Raw genomic sequence first — 12440 nt, forward strand, 5'->3', positions numbered from 1 at the left:
CAAATGTGTTTTTGTCAGTGTTTGGGAATACACATTTGTGAAGGCATGTACTTTGTGTGCTGCTGTTGCCGCAAAGCACTGTGCTATCTCATCAAACCATGACCAGATCATAAAGGCTGTAATCCTAAACCCTTTGGAGACAGTGGAGATTACTACTTCTAAATAAACATGCATAAAATTGCACTGAAAGTGTTATCTATTAAAATCATGTATGGCATCCAGTGGCCTGTGCATATATTATAACTTATTTAAATTGTTCCATGTGGATCCATACCCAAGGTCTGAAGTTACAGTTCTCCACGTATTGGATATAATAGGCTAGAATAAACAGAGACTGGTGGGTTCAGATGTTTGTTTTTTTACTTAATCTAGAGCTGAAGCGGATGCTCATGCAGGCATGGGAGCAGGGAATGCCATGCTCCTGAGACTCAAACATCATGCAGAACTCAACTTTAACTAAGGTTCTGTGCCACATCTGAACCAGCTACTGTAATTGATTTAGTCATGACTGACTGGTCTGGATTATGCCCAGTGTGTACTGGGCATAATTCTCCTCAACTACTCCAATTTAAGGTAGAAATTGTGGTGTTTAAGGACAGGTTCAGATGTTTGCCAATTCCTCCACACAGAACAGTCTGAGCAATCCCAGGGATGTATGAAGGAAGTAACTGGTGTGTTTTTAATTACTGTTTCAGCTTTCCAATGGATCTAGACATGATTTCAGTCATCACATACACTGCCATTGGAAAGGGAAAGATGAAACTGAAGATGTGTCAAGTTAGTCACTATTTTCTCCAGCAAGCTGCATCCCTGCAGGTGCTCCATGTGGAGAAAGTGGCAGATCTGACAGCATAGAATAGCTTGCTCAAAGAAAAGATACAATAGCTGATAAAAATTGTAAGTTGCTGTGTCAGTTTTTTAGGGGGGGAAACACAAGCCACAATCCAATAATACCTTACTAGAACACCACAACATTTTGAGCAGCTTTTAAGCTCTCCAGAATTCTTCATCAGGTTGGATGTTAAGCAAAGCAAGATGGCGGCAGTGGGGGGAGCTGGACATGTTGTAGCAGCCTCAACCTCTGCAGTTTGACATTGTTAAGAGAACGAGAAGTTATGTTATCTTAATCTATACAAGAGTATTTCCAGATGAAGGGCTTCTTATGCATGTTTCCTGGGCTTGTGCAAGTAACTGCATATCACAGCTATCACAGCTGGGCATCTATCCCTTGCAGTTCTTGCACTAGTTAATCCCACTATTTTCTGTCCACACCAGGGTGAAACATTGGGGAATATTTAGGGTTGGGATCCCTCCTCTGTACCTCCCACAAAAGTTGTATTTTTTCAAATGTTAATGTTAATGTGATGTTGCTTACTCCTGATTTAGTGCATTTAAGCTTACCAAACTTCTGCAGCATTTCCATCACACACGCATTTCTGTCAAGATTCCTGTGGGGGTTAGAATGGAAGAAATCATGTTTGAATGTGATTTTCAGTGTCTTCTTGTTCTCTTGATAAAGAACTTCATGAAAATCCCACTTAATAAACTGCTTCCTGAAGTTACACTAATTGTCACCCTTTCCTCCTGCACAATCATCCAAAATTACTTGGCTGAAATTCTATGCACGCTTTCCTGGGAGCAATTGTCACTTAACTTAGTGAGACTTACTTCTGTGCAAAATACATCTATCCTGCTATTGTGATGGCAATTTCCTCCTTTCTGTTTTTAAAATTTATATTGCTATTTGTCCACTCTTTTGATTGCTGGGGTGTATGTATGGGTAGAGAATAGGTGATGCAGTGTAAATGCTGCTTACATATTATAGACAATCTTGAAAAATTCCTAAAATACATATAGATGCTTTGTTTCTTGTCCAAATGGGATGAAAATCACATGCATTATAGGTTTTTGTGAGGCTATTATACATTTGAATTCCAGGCACATTAGTATAGTTCTGAATTTTTTATTAGTTTTTTATTTTTATTTTTTTGGTGCATGCACACTTTCAAGTTTTGAATCTTGACATCTGGTTATTTAAATCATTGCAGTCTTTGTGATCCCGGAGGAGAGAGGGTAAAACCATGTTTCCAATGCCACTTCGATGTGATTTTGAGTTCAACACCAGTTACATTTAATCACATGGAAGCATGGAGGAGCTTCTTTCCCCCAAATCTTAAAGAAGAGCATAACTGTGTGAAAAAAATTAAATTTGTGTGTCGACGCAGAACTGGGCGCAGGGAGGAGTGCTGCAGTCCTGCACCCCCACTTTTGGAGAGAGCGCCAGCGGGGGAAGAGTGGCAGGGTGGGGGGATGGCAGGTAAGCAGCACCTTCCTTGACTCTTAAAGTTACACCACCACCCCCGCATTCGAAACGGTTCAGATGCCTGTTGACGGAACTGGTTCGGCACTCCAGAAAAGGAGAGCCGGACCGGTTCCTTGCACATCCCTAGAAAAGAGGGTGAATGTGAACAAATGCCATTACTCAAACATAAGCTTCATTTTAGTATCAATTCTACTATACCAAGGAGTTCTTTTGATTTATTTCCTGCAGGTTTATTTCTTTCTTTCTGCAATGTGTTAGGCATAAAAAACTTTTATTTCTGCAGCAGCAGTGTAGCTACAATTGAAAAAGTAGTACGGGGGGGGGGCAATGCCCTTGGGTCCCTGAGGACCTGCCATCTGGGTGCTGTTTGCTTTGCACTTCTCTGAAGAAGGTAGTGGGTGGTGGTGGTTCCTCTTCACTTTTGTTCAAAGCCACTTCAATCTCCTGCAGAAGCCCTGTAGAAGAGGAAGAGACCATCTGCTTCCCAGACAGATCAGGGTAAGAGCCTGCATTGCTTTCTGTCTGCTGCTGCCTGACTGCGGCCTGTTTCGGGGGTGACTTGTGGGACTGTGGCTGCTGTTGCTTTGTGCGGAGTTTGTGCAGGACTGGGGCCCGGGGTGAGTCAGCAGTTCCTGTGTAACACCTACCCAGACTAGCCAACTCTGGATCTATATAGGAATGCAGCCTGTGGTGGCAGGTGAGGTTGCCACTCTGAGAGCAATGAGAGTGAGGGCCAGTTCCCCCCGGCCCAGGAACTTACGTATGTGTGTGTTCTGATTGTGTGATAGTGGTGGGTGGGTGTTTAGCTTCTGTTGCTTTAAGTCTTGGGTGAGATTGGTTTCTAATATGTCTAGGTTTGTCTGGAGATGGTGAGACAGGGGGTGTATCCACTGATTATGGGGTGGCTATTCTGGTGCTGGTAGGGAATAGAAGAAGTAATGTTACCAAGTCACAGGGTAAGGGAAATCAGAAATCTACTAGCTGTTTCACCTTCCGGCTATCCTGCCAGCTCTTTGACCTTGGGGAGCAGTGTCAACTACCCACAGTCTCAATGTGCTCCTCTGTAATGCTGGAGGAATAAATCAGAAATAATCCATGATATGATTCTGGATGAAGGGGCTGACCTTATCACAAAGACTGGGGGCAGGGGGGCTGCTGGCCCAGTCTGATCCCTGCTTCTCCCTCCGGGGTACTCTGTTGAAGAGCAGGTGAGGGGACATGGGCGATGAGACAGAGTAGCTATGGTTTATAAGAACATCTCGATTTATAGGATCCCTATTGAAGTCTGATCATATTGAATGTATGTAATTAAGGTTGGGGCCAGGGATGGAATGGGACTTCTGTTGGTGTACAGATTGCCTCACTGCTGAACAGAGTCCTTAACAGAGCTGATGGACTTGGTCTAGGAATTGGCTTTGGAGTCCCCCAAGCTTGTGGTGGTGGGGGTCCTCAATGTTCACTTTGGCACCAATCTGTCTGGGGCAGCTCAGGAGTTCATAGCAGCCCTGACGACTATGGGCTTAGCCAAAGCGGTCTTGGGACCGACGCACGTTGCTGGTCACATGCTTGATCTGACCTTTACTCTAATTAGGGTGGTGTTTTGTGGGTGGGGACTCCTGTGATTTCCCCATTGTCATGAACGGACCACTATCTGGTTAAGGTTGGACTCACAATCTTGTCCCACCTTTACTGGGATGAGAGGCCTATTAGGATGGCCTGTCTGAGAAGGTTATTGGATCCAACAAGATTCCAAGAAGCCTTGGAAGGCTTTAGTGTTGGTTCTGATGGTGATCCTGTTGATGCCTTGGTGGAGAAATGGAACAGCAGTCTCAATAGGGCAGCAGACATAATTACTCCTAAGCATCCTCTTCAACCTGCTTCAAAACTAGCCCTTTAGTATATGGAAGAACTATGGGGGCTGAAGCAGCAAAGTAGATGACTGGAGCGCAAGTGGAGAAAGACTTGATTAGAATCCGACAGATTACAACATAGAGCACATTTGTAGATCTATGCTCAAGTGATACATGCAGCAAAGAAGCAATTCTTTTCTGTCCTTATTGCAGTCACAATGTCATGTCCAGTGGAGTAGTTCAGGGTTGTGAGAGGGCTAGTACATGCCTCTCCTCCCTTGAATCAGAATTTGGAACCATCAATTACCCAATGTGATGTTTTTAATTAGTTCTTTTTGGATTAAATCTCCATAGTCAGGCCGACTTGGACTCAGACTCCAAAATTACTGTGGTGGTGTCCAGCAGTTCATGTGCTTAGCCTGGATCAGTTTTAGTTTGTGACTCCTGAAGATGTGGACAGGCTTCTTGGAACAGTGTAGCCTACCACATGTCCTCTTGACCGATGTCCAATATGGGCAGGGGGTTGTTGTAGACAACCTGGTAGATATTATAAATGCTTCTCTGAGGGAGGGCAGGAGGCCTCCTTGCCTTAAGGAGGCAATCATTGGACATCTTCTGAAGAAGCCTGCATTGGATCCCTCAGAATTAAACAACTATAGGCCTGTCTCCAACCTTCCGTGGCTGGGCAAGGTAATTGAGAGGGTGGTGGCCTCCCAGCTCTACGAAGTCTTGGAGGAAACTGATGATCTAGACCAGGCCTGATCAACTTAGGCCCCTGAGCTGTTTTTGAACTACAATTCCCAGCCACAGTGGCCAATAGCTAGGGATTATGGGAATTGTAGGCCAGCATCTGCAGGAGGGCCGAAGTTGAGCATTCCTGATCTAGACCCATAGGTCTACATCACACTCCTAGGAGGGAGCTTTCGATATTATCAACCATAGCATTCTTCTGGAGCTGAATGGGTTGGGGGTGGGAGACACTGCTTTGCTACCACTACTACCTCTCAGGCAAATTCCCCCAAGGCTCCATACTGTCTCCAATGCATTTTAAACATTTACATGAAACCACTGGGAAAAATCACCAGGAGATTTGGTGCAGGCTGTTATCAATATGATGATGATACCCAAATCTATTTCTCCATGTCGACATCATCAGGAGAAGGCATAACCTCCCTAAATGCCTGCCTGGAGGCAGTGATGGGCTGGATGAGGGATAACAAACCGAGGCTAAATCCAGATAAGACAGAGGTACTTATTATTTTGAGCTGCCGGTTCTGGACTTCCCCAGAAAGAACAGGTACACAGTCTGGAGGTACTTCTGGATCCAACCTCTCCCTGTAGTCTCAGGTTGAGGTGGTGGGCAGATGTGGTTTCTGTCGGCTTCAGACAATATGCCAGCTGCATCCATTACTTGAGATGAACAACCTCAGAGAACAGTGGTACATATGCTGGTAACCTCTAGAATTGACTATTGCAATGTACTCTATGTGGGGCTGCCTTTGTACATAGCCTGTAAACTGCAGTAGGTACAGAATGCGGCAGTAAGGTTGGTCTCTGGTTCATCTCAGAGAGACCATATTACTCCTATACTAAAAGAGCTGCACTGGCTCCCAATAAGTTTCCGGGCAACTTAGATCCAGCATAGCATAGTGGTTAGAGTGTTGGACTAGGACTGGGAAGACCTGAGTTCAAATCCCCATTCAACCATGAAACTCACTGGGTGACTCTGGACCAGTCATGTATCTCTCAGCCTAACCTACCTCACAGGGTTGTTGTTGAGGATAAAAATAACCATGTACTCTGAGCTCCTCAGAGGAAAAGCGGGATACAATGTAAATAATAAATAATAAATAATAAAAATACAAGGTGTTGGTTATAACCTATAAAGCCTTAAACAACTTAGGCCCTGGGTATTTAAGAGAACATCTTCTTTGCCATGAGCCCATTGAGAACTTCTGGAGAGGTTCGTCTACAGTTGCCACCGACTTATCTGATGGCTACACAGGGACAGGCCTTCTCTGTTGGTGTCTTGAGACTCTGGAATGCATTTAAATGTGTTTTTTTCACCCAAGCTTTTTAACTGGACTGCAGTTTTAAATTGTTTTAAGGTCTTCATTTTTAGTCTGTTTTGAGGTATTGTAAACTGCCCAGATATGGAAGTTTGAGGCAGTCTACACATTTGAAAAATAAATAAATAAATTTTACTACACCTAGGTGCTGCAGTTTATCTGCAGACAGCATGAGAAAAAGAGGATAAAAGATCATCATTCCTTATCACAACATGAAGATTTATGATGAGGTGATTCCCATATCTACCATGAAGTAAACCAAAAGGCACAAAAGTTGAATTTTATTTCTCTCACACACAAATGACATTTTGGCAACCATGGTATAATACAGGACTGCTCAACTCTGGCCCTCCTGCAGATGTTGGCCTACAGTTCCCATAATCCCTGGCTACTGGCCACTGTGGCTGGGGATTATGGGAGTTGTAGTCCAAAAACAGCTGGGGGGCCTAAGTTGAGCAGGCCTGGTATAATAGGTGGGCTGACGGAAAAAAGCCTCTCCTGTCCTGTCAATTGTTTCACCACTGGTGGAAGGGAACTTGACAACTACCATCCCATTCCAAGCATTCCCTCACTAGAAGAGTAACACATAAACTGAGCCACCATTTTTTTTTTTTTACTTGAGCTTTGCTAATCAGCTAGTGGCAGTACTGATAGGTACTAGCAATTCTGGGACACATACAGTACATGAAAACGATTCTGCTATCCAAGATACGGTTCTTTGTTTTTTAACACATTGGACCCCTGCTAACTGGGCAAAGAGGCACCTTTTACCATGATGATTCTCTTTATTGAGCAGGGGGAGAGTAACTGGCCCTATCCACCCCCAGCACAGTACTTCCAGTGACTGTTGCTGGTGTCTATCTTATGTGGGGTTTTTTTTTGTTTTTTTAATTAGATTGTGAGCCCTTTGGGGATAGGGATCCATCTTGTTTGTTTGTTATTTCTTTATGTAAATCGCCCTGAGCCATTTTTGGAAGGGCAGTATAGAAATCAAATTAATAATAATAACAACAACAACAACAACCACGGACTTGTACACACAGCAGGCTTTACTGCATGTTTACATACAGGAAGCTTTACTGCGAACTCGAAGTTGTCCCAAAAAACTGATACAAATAGTGGGTTTTTTAATTCCAGATATAAATTGGGCTATATTCTAATGTGCTGTGAAAAATGCGAATTGTGTGTGAGCTGCTCCCCAATAACTCACAGGGATTTGGAGGTAAATCTGGCTGATATGTGGATGCACCCCCTCCATTCTGCAGGAGATGCGAGTTAAGAGGGCTTTAAAAGCCCCTTGTGAAAAACTTCCAGGAGAGGGCAGCGAAGTATAACAGTAACTGCTGTTTCCAACATGAAAACAAAGGAATCTTTTATCACCAACAAGGATAAATCCAAGATATGTAAACAGAGATCATGTGCTGTTTTCCAGAGTGGGAAAGAAAGAAGCTCTGCTTGTGAACTGTGTCCTAAATAGAGTTATGCTTTAGAAACTGTGCCTGGCATGAGAAGAAAAATATCAGTGAAGACTAGCAGAGGTTACAGGATTTGTATGCTAAGATAAAAGACTATGTAACTGGTAGAGGAAGCTTTTCCTGGCATGCAGAGCTATTCATGACACAGGACTCTCGCCACAAAGAAAGCTGTCAATCTACTGAAAGACTGAAATTCTGCTTCCTTCTAAGGCCCACTGAACTCTTCAAGGCTTACTTGAGTAAACATGCACAGAACTGGATTGTATGGACCCTCCAAGCGACAGTGACTCAGATGCAGAGTGGCACTCCACAGAATATGCAGAACTGTCAGCTCCTCTCCAGTGGAGCTGCATCCAGTTTGCAGGCTCTCTTCCCTCCCCCTGCACCACAGCCCATGGCATTCTTGAGGGACCCTTGCAAGGGCTTTTCAATTTCAATAAGCTCAGGGGATGATCAGGGAGGAAGTGACTATTGTACAGGTTCTACTGACATTGCTCTGCATGCCATGCAACACCCTGTTTTCAACTTAGTTAACTATCATATGCAGCTTTTTTACTTTGGTACTCCACCATCCATTGTTTTTAATATGGTTCCAATCACCGTACTTTATTTATTTATTTGTTTGATTTTTAGACCATACTTTAGGCAGTATATCCTGCATGGCTTCAAACAAACGAATTATCTGATCACATGCAGATGCACAAAGTATCCCAGGTAGCTTGGTCATCTGTCTCAGCCAAATGCCAAGGATAATTTTATTATTGAAGATACGATTACTGATCCTACCCTAACTTCTAAAGAGAATGCTAATATGGTTTACATAAACCGTCGAACAATAATCTAGAACCATCAACAAGCAGGAAAGCACTATTCAAAACAACAGCCAGCAAATAAAAACTCATTAGCAGGCAACTTAATTAGCAGGCTTGCTGAAACAGCAAGGTTTTCAAAAGACAACAAAAAGCAGGTAAATCAGCGTACTGAGCTCCACAGTTTGGATGCCACCACAGAGGAGGACCTCTCACACTTCCTCGCCACCTGTACTGTACTTCTGAGGGTTGCAGGTACACCAAAGGTCCTCACCAGCTGATCTTAATGGGACAGGCAGGTGTGCAGATATGTGGCCAAATGGCCATTTTTAAGCACCCTTTGCCCACTTTCCAGGCAGTAAGCTCTACTGAAAATGGTAAGTGTGCAAAGGTTCAAAACTGTCTACTAAAAGGAAGGCTGGTTTTGGGGTTTTTTTACTGCTGCACAGTAGCTGCACTATTTGCTCTCTGGTTTATACGCACTCTGGATTTGGCAATAAGTGAGGGAGAGTCATGTCAAAGGCAAAAATAAACAAGTCAAGAGAATGAAGTTGTGTTTCTGTTTCCAGGATAATACTAGCATGCACTAGCATGTAAGGCAAGGAGCCCTTCCCTGCCAGTATTCAGCCTCTTTCAATGAAATTACCTTCCACATGCATAAAAATTTCCCTTTCTGGGATTTTTTTTCCTTCCAGGCTTATGTTATTAGAACAATGTACTAAACATGTCGCCTGGGCACAAAACTGACCAGTGCCACACCCCACAGGTCAGAAAAAGCCCACCTACACAATTTCTAAGTAGACAAGCCTAGTCGGATCTTGCTAAGAGATAATGCATAATGTATGCGATTAAAGGCAGCTTTCTGTGAAAATGCACTTTGGATAAGAGGAAAAGGAAGTCCAGCTATCTTGAAACTGGAAAAACTGAGATTGTTTCTTGAGAAAACGCCCTCTAATTGTGGGGTGGGGTGGGGTTGGGGACTTTTCTCTCCTACTAACAAAAGTAAGTCCCCTCAATCATGTATGACCACCCCTGTTTCGCGAATCACCCTAGAACTTTCTGGACATGGTGAGGAAAAAGCGCCGCCTTTAGAGGGCAGCTTACATAACCAGGTCCACAACGGCGACTTTGTTTTCTCACCCTTCTACAGTCCTCGCATGTCGGACGGGTCTGCCCCGAGGCTGCGGAAGTGGGTGGAGAAAAACAAAGAGCTTGCGGCGCGGGAGAAGGGAAAGCGAAGCCCTGAGGAAAACGTTTTGCTCTGCTCTGGAGGAGCGGTGGCTGGAGACAGCGGAGAGTTGAGCGAACTGAAAGTCACTCCAGGGTTGTGGGGGCAGCGCTTATTTCTCAAAAGAAGACGTTCTGCGAAGCTGGCTCGAAAGGCCCAGCAGCTCTACTTGGGTTATCTGCGCGCACTTCGCGCTTACTCTGGCGGGCTTGCTGATAAGTTGCAATGGCACTTTCTAGGGCTAAAGGTCCTGGAAGCAGATTCTAGGGCTGAGTTCTTTTTAAGGGCAGCTCTTGCTCAGCACATTAGCATTTCTGTGAGGAAACAAACACTGCTGTTAACATGTGCCTCCGACAGTGGAGGATATAACAAAGGCACTACGTGTATCTCTGCATTCCTTTCTACAACCGCTCTGAGCTAGAGTACCCAGACACGTGTAAGGGAGGTTTTTCAAGACGTGTGCACATGTGTTTATTACGTTAAGGAAACACGGATATTATAACACTAGTGTGTTTTCCACAGCATTAGTGTGGTATAGACGGAAAGGGGGAGAGAGAGAGAGAAAATTCAGTGCTCAGCAGCAGGAAGGTATGGGTGAGAGAGATTCCAAATATGGGTTCTTAGTTTTATATTAATGGAGCCCCCCCCCGGTCCCATTCTTGAAACTAAATTATAAAATGAGAGGTGCTGGGGCTCATTGTGACTGTAAATGTACTTACTGCATTTACACCCCATTTTCTTCAAAGAGACATGGGCGGTATGTACACACTCTGATCTATAAGTAGATCTGTCTTTTGGGTGGGAGTGGCCTGCTCATGACCTATCAGCAACCTGGTATGCATTAATTTTGCTGGTACAGTTCTTCTCCATTATTTTATTTCCACAGTTGTGAAAGCTTAATTTGCTGCATAAATGTGTGCCAGATTACTGTTCATAGCATAGGAACTGGGATAGTAAAAAAGTTGGCAACTGTGCCTGATCTCTCAATTGCATCTCAGATATGTAGGAACTGTTCACGGTTAGTAATTGCAGCGGGGAAAGTACTCCACATGCTGAAGGTGTTCTCTTCATTATTATTTCATACATTCCATGCTAGCATTAACATAGTTTTATGGAGCTGAACCCTGGCTGAAATTGTGCCCTACATGGTTTGTCACTTATTTTGCAGAATATTGTATTTTCAAAGAGTTTTAAATTGGTGGCTCTTAAATTTAACGGGGATAGCAATGGCCCCACCCTATTCAGTTCAGTGGCTGTTGCTGGTACTTGCACTGGGTTTCTTTTAAGGCTAAGCCACTTTGGGACAGGGAGGGAACTATTGTCTCATTCTCTTTGCTTTGTAGGAACATTTTTTTGGAAAGTGGTATGTAAATATTCTTAATGGTAAAAGTTATTAAAATGGCATACATAATGATAGTCATTCAAAATAATAATGGTATTCATAATGGCTATGAAGTAACCATGTGTTGTTTCCTCTTATACATTATATACAACTTCTTTAGGACCTTTCTGCTTAAGTGTGTTCAAAGATTTATAACTCTACATACAGTGTCAAATGAAATTATGCCATGATAAAACCATGACAATAAAAGCACTTGCTTAATGGCAGTCCTTATTATCTTAGTGGAGAGTCCATAGCTTAGTGATACAGCACATATTTTGCATGTAGAAGATCATAGATTCAATACCCTGCATCTTCTATTTAAAAAAAATCTCGATCAGCATTGCTGAGTGGACAGTACTAAGCTAGATAGACAAATGTGTGAAACAGATTCACATGTCTGCATGCAGAAAGGATAGACAGAAACAGAACACACTGAAGTTGCTTTAAAAATGTATTGAACTTTTTTAAACAATTTTTCTTTTGTTTTAGGACACTCAGTTTTCCTAAGGTCAGACTTGCTGCTAACTTCTGCCCCAGGTGATGGGAAAGTTCAGATCTCTTCAGCTGAACAAAAGACACAGGTTTGTGTTTTTCTGTTCGGCCATTGCCAAAAGATGGCTTGACATCCAGACTAATATGTTGTATGTCGAAAAACATTTTGCATGTGGAACAAGGGAGGGGTGATTTTTTTCTGATTCCCCCCCCCCTTTCCTCTGCAGCCCACTGTGCTTCCTGAAAACAATATCCCTGAGGTATCTGGGACTGACAGGGTCATATTTTTGAGAGGCACAAAGGGCTGTAGAAAGAAGGTGTGATTGGCAAAAATCACTCCGCTCCTGTCACATACGCAAAACGTTTTTCAGCATGTGCAATGTTAGTCTGAATGTCAGCCACTGAGTTTTACACTGTGGCAGAGACTAATCGGATCTCTTTTTCAGCTAAGACGTATAAAGAGCCCTCCATTTCAACCTTTTAATTTTCCAGTGCACTAGTAATGCAAATAGGAATAATAATAATAGTTCTTCTCACTGATTAATATGCTAGAAGGATAAAAAGGAAGGTAGGACATATTGGCTTCCCATGGTAAAGTTGAGAAGGTCCCTTACTAGTCCTAGTAAAACTAAATATGGTTTAGTTTCTTTATTTGCTAAAGTATTGAATGGGAGAAGCAAAATTTGGTATCATCTAAGGAAGCCATGAAGTCCGTAAAAGAAGTTGAAAACAGGGTCAGCACTTCCATCTGCTGTACTGGAAATTGCAAATTACAGGGAAAATAAACACTTTGTGACTCTAGGAGTTTGT

This window comes from Hemicordylus capensis, chromosome 5 (genome assembly GCF_027244095.1).
Source record: "Hemicordylus capensis ecotype Gifberg chromosome 5, rHemCap1.1.pri, whole genome shotgun sequence".
Taxonomy (NCBI): domain Eukaryota; kingdom Metazoa; phylum Chordata; class Lepidosauria; order Squamata; family Cordylidae; genus Hemicordylus; species Hemicordylus capensis.